Below are 5,307 nucleotides of genomic sequence, written 5' to 3' on the forward strand. Positions count from 1 at the left end.
AGAGAAAGAGGGAGGGAGAGAAAGAAAGATAAAAAAAGGAATGAAGAGATGGAGAGAAAAAGGGAGGGCTGGAAGAATAGTCAACTATGTATTCATCTCAGCTCAGTAAATCAGCACTTTACAGAAGATAAAGTAAACAGAGTAGCTACCTGTGGGGACATCTGGCCTTCTAAATGTTTCAAAACAAAGGAATGAGTTTCTTGCATGACTCAGCTTCGAGCTTAACTTTTCCTCTTTAACATAGTGTAGCAAACCCCAAACTTTTTGGCACCAGGGACCAGTTTTGTGGAATACAGTTTTTCCACAGATGGGCATGAGGAAGGAGGGAATGGTTTCAGGGTGATTCAGTTGCATTACATTTATTGTGCACTTTGTTTCTATTATTATTACATTGTAATAGATAATGAAATAATTATACAGATCACCATAGTGCAGAATCAATAGGAACCCTAAGCTTGTTTTCCTGCGACTAGATGGTCCCACCTGGGGGTGATGGAAGATAGTGACAGGTCATCGGACAGTAGATTCTCATAAGGAGCGTACAACCTAGATCCCTCACATGTGCAGTTCATAATAGGGTTTGCGCTCCTATGAGAATCTAATGCCACTGCTGATTTGACAGTAGGTGGAGCTCAGGCAGTAACACAAGCAATGGGAAGTGGCTGTAGATACAGATGAAGCTTCACTCACTTGCCCACTGCTCACCTTCTGCTGTGTATTCCAGTTCGTACCAGTTATGGTCCATGACCCTAGGGTTGTAGACCCCAGGCATAGTGAATTTGGGGTCTGGAGATTTTATTTTACTTTCACATATTCCAATAAGAATGTGATTGTGATACAGTGACTGAGAATAAAAAGGAAGGAATGGATGCAAGAAGCATGAGAAGGTAGGGCAGGACCTGGCACCCGACTGTCCGTAGAGATGCAGGAAGATTAGAAATCAGCTGAGCAACTCCTAGAAGTTTAGAACCTGCACAGCTAGGAGGAAAAACAGAGTTAATAGGGACCTTATGAGTTTGAAGGAAATTGTTTATGATGTTCATTTTGATTGAGTTTTATGCCACCAGATGTTTAAGTTTGCTTCTGAAAATTTGCTACTTGTGAATGAGGTAAGTGTTTGAGATGTGGATTTTGAAGGACTCACCCTAAAGGTAATGATTACAATGGATGAAATTGTTAGGGAATAGAGAGAAGATACCAAGTGAAGGATATTGGGGAACACTGCCACTAAAGGACAAACGGAAAAGCATAATGTGTGTTAGCAAAGTTGTAATCGCCCAAGGGTTTCTTCCAGCCAGCTGCACAAATGAAGACCACAGCATTGTAGTAAAGAAAGAGTTTAATAGACACAAGGCTGGCCACACCACGCGGGAGATGGAGTTAGTACACAAATCATCTTGTGGGTTAGGGGTTTTTCTTTTTTTCTTTCTTTCTTTTTCTTTTTTTTTTGAGACAGAGTCTTGGTCTGTCACCCAGGAGGCTGGTGTGTAGTGGCACAATCTCTGCTCATTGCAACCTCCGCCTCCCAGGTTCAAGCAATTCTCCTGCCTCAGCCTTCCAAGTAGCTGGGATTACAGGTGCCCACCACTATACCCAGCTAATTTTTTGTATTTTTGATAGAGACGAGGTTTCACCATTTTGACCAGGCTGGTTTTGAACTCCTGAGGGTTAGGGGATTTTCAAAGGCAGTTTTGGGGAAGTGGTCAGGGAGGCAAGGCTTGCTGCAGGTTGGTTGGGGCAGAGATGAAATCCTATGATTTCATCTGGATTGGAAGGTTCAGGTGAAGCCATAGTTGTCAGCCATGCAAAAACACCTGGAAAGGTATCTCAAAAAGCCAGTCCACAATAGTTATATTATTTGCAGGCACAGCTGACAATCTATGTCTACACCTTAGCAGAATCAGTCTCCTCTCTCCCCAAGTTCATGGCCTTTCATTAGCTTTGCAAAAGAAGATGAGTTTTGGGCAAGGTCTGTTATCATTTAAACTATAGCCTAAATGTCTACCAAAGTTAGCTCAGCCCAATAGCACAGTAATAATTTAAGGAAAGGGAAGATGGAGGCTGGGTTAGCTCAGATCTTTTTTACTGTCATAATTTTCTCATTGATATATTTGCAAAGGTGATTTCAAAGTGAACAGGGATTTTCAAGATAAATAGTGTGTCATCATAGTTAAAAGCATGGAACTAGACTGCTGTATTCAAATCCCAGATCTGCCACAAGTGATTTAATTTCCTTAGCTCCTATACCTAAAAAAACAGATATAAGTAAAGGTACCTCATAGGGTTGTTATAAGGATTAAAAGTAAGGCATTTATAAGAATGTCTGAAAATGTTATTTAAACATCAGTGGTATGTTTTGGATCTGTCCCCACCCAAATCTCATGTCAAATTTTAATCTCCAGTGTTGGAGGTGGGGCCTGGTGGGAGGTGATTGGATCATCGGGGTGGATTTTCCCCTTGGAGCAGTTCTGGTGATAGTAAGTGAGTTGTCATGAGATCTGGTCGTTCAAAAGTGTGTGGCACCTCCCCTTTCTCCAGCCATGTGGAATGCTGCTCCCCCTTCTCCTTCCACCATCATTGGAAGCTTCCTGAGGCCTCCCTGGAAGCAGACTCCACCATGCTTCCTATACAGCCTGCAGAACCATGAGCTAGTTAAACATTGTTTCTTTATAAATTACCCAGTGTCGGGTATTTCTTTATAGCAGTTCGAGAATGGACTAATAAAATCAGCTATTATTGTTTAATGTTATTTGTATAAGATAATTTTGGTAAAATAGATTCAGGAGAATTGTTAGGTCAGCTGCAACAGATTAAGGTTCATGTGAGTAGAAAGGTAATACTGAGGTAAGGCAATTCTTTCAAAAAGTAATGGAATTGTGAATGAAAGAGAAATAGTATGGCAGCTTAAGGGAGAACAAAATTGAAATTTTTTTTAAAAAGCTTTTGGAATGCTGGGTGTGGTAGCTCATGCCTATAATCCCATCCACTCTGGAGTCTGAGGCAGGAAGATTGCTTAAGCCTAAGAGTTTGAGACCAGCCTGGACAATTTGTGGAGAGACCTCATCTCAGGAAAAAAAAAAAAAAAAAGTTTTAGTGACTTCTAAATACCTCATGATAAAGAAAATCACTTCAGTAATTTAGTCCGTCATAAACCCAGTAAATAGTAAGTCACTTGTTTTCAGTCTTTAATGGATTTTTCCAGTGGCTAATATTTTGTATTCACCATAAAATATGTTTGTGGCAGTAAATGTTAATGCAGTTTTGGTTGTTTATGATTTTTATTAGTGATTTGTTTTTTGCAAACTTAAAACCAAAAATGGCTAACAGCTGTAAGATGGAAAATACAAACATAAACCTCAGTAAATTAATTGCAGGGATTTCAAGAATCATTTCCAGTATTTTAAAATTTTGGTTTTGTCGTTTCTTTTTATAAAAAGATTAACTTAGCTACTTTAAATTCCACTATTCAGATCGTAGATAAATCTGTTTTTTATTCTAACCTTAGTGTTTACCTTATGATTTTAATGATTAATTTCAAGATGTTGGGTTTTTTCAATGTCAATAAACATTTTTTACTTTTACATATGTTCTTATAAGTGCCATGATATCACAATTTTTTGTTACATTGTAGAAAAGTTTATTTTTTTAATAAACAATTGAAACTTCAGAATATTTTAATTTTTGTGTGATTATTATAGTATTGTTTTCTTTTATCTTTAAGGACTTCATGATCTTTTATTTTTCTTTGTAAATGTTTATGGTTTACAAATCATTGCATATATATTTTTATCATTTATTCTTCATAGCAACCTTGTTCAGTGTTGTCAACCCTACCCTTTATAGGTGAGGAAGCAGGCTCAAAGAGGTGGTGACTTGCCCAAGACTATAAATGGAACTGGATTTCCAAGTCAAAGTTCTGCAACCCTGGGCACTACTGGTTGTAGCACTACTGGTAGTTAACCTTTATTATTAAAATCATACTATCATCATCCCTCTACTCATACCATGATCTTCCCTCGTTTTTTGCTCAAAAAAGTAGCAGTTTTGTTCTAGGTTTCCAGATATGTCATTTTAGAAGTTGACTAACTTTCCTGTAAAGCTGTTGTTTGCAACCTGCTGAGATTTTGCCCTACCTTCCACCACTCCCCTCAGTGACATTTGTCAATATGTGGAGAAATTGATTGTCAGAACTGTAGAGGAGAGGTCGAGGGGAGGATGGGCACGGTGGCTCACGCCTGTAATCCTAATACTTTAGGAGGCTAAGGCTTGGAGGATTACTTGTAGCCAGGAGTTCAATATTAGCCTGGGCAACAAAGTGAGACCCTGTCTCCACAAAAACTTAGCTGAGCACAGTGGTATGCACTTGTAGTCCCAGCTACTTGGAAGCCTGAAGCAGGAGGATTGCTTGAGCCTAGGAGTTTGTGGCTACGGTAAGCTATGATCACACTGCTGCACTGCAGCCTGGGCAATAGAGCAAGACTCTGTCTCTTAACAAAATAAAAAACAAAAACCTGTGGGGGACAGGGGATGCAGGTGTTACTGCCATCTAGTGTGTAGAGACCAGGGTGCTACTCAAAGATGTACAGGGCAGCCCCTGCCACAAAGAATGGCCAAAATGAGTGACCACAAAATGAATGACCACAAAGAATGACCGAAATGTCAAGGGAGCCAAAATTGAGTAACTCCACTCTGAAGAGTATATTTACCCATTCTTAATCTCAAAATCCAAACCCTCCATCTCTTGTATATCCGTAATGTTATTCTTTCCCCCTCGCCCCCAAATTATTTAAAATCTTGTTTTTGAGGTAGTTTAATATAAAGGTGATTATCTTTCATAGCATGGGAATTACACGGTGTATTTTAGTATTGTTATTAAGAATTTACATTAGGCCAGACTCAGTGGCTCACACCTGTAATCCCAGCACTTTGGGAGGCAGAGGCGGGCAGATCACGAGGTCAGGAGTTTGAGACTAGCCTGGCCAGCGTGGTGAAACCCCGTCTGTACTAAAGATACAAAAAATTAGCTGGGCATAGTGGCACGTGCCTGTAATCCCAGCCACTTGGGGGGCTGGGGCAGGAGAATCGCTTGAACCTGGGAGGCGGAGGTTGCAGTGAGCCGAGATCAGGCCGCTCCACTCCATCCAGCCTGGGCTACATACAGGGCGAGATTCCGTCTCAAAACAAAACAAAAAATAATAATAATTTATATTAATACTGCTCTAAAAATGTTATATATAGATTAGAGTTTTCTGAAGAATAGTTTATGTTGCTGGGTGAGTGAAGAAAAATAAGATCAAAGCACAAATA

General features: G+C 39.7%; 1 protein-coding gene across 2 annotated transcripts in view; it reads left to right on the forward strand.

The window, feature by feature from the left end:
• Positions 1–5,307, forward strand: part of CENPP (centromere protein P) — a 299,356-nt gene that overhangs the window by 143,839 nt on the left and 150,210 nt on the right. The gene's annotated exons all lie outside the window — the stretch shown is intronic.

This window comes from Mandrillus leucophaeus, unplaced genomic scaffold (assembly GCF_000951045.1).
Source record: "Mandrillus leucophaeus isolate KB7577 unplaced genomic scaffold, Mleu.le_1.0 Scaffold527, whole genome shotgun sequence".
Lineage (NCBI taxonomy): Eukaryota > Metazoa > Chordata > Mammalia > Primates > Cercopithecidae > Mandrillus > Mandrillus leucophaeus.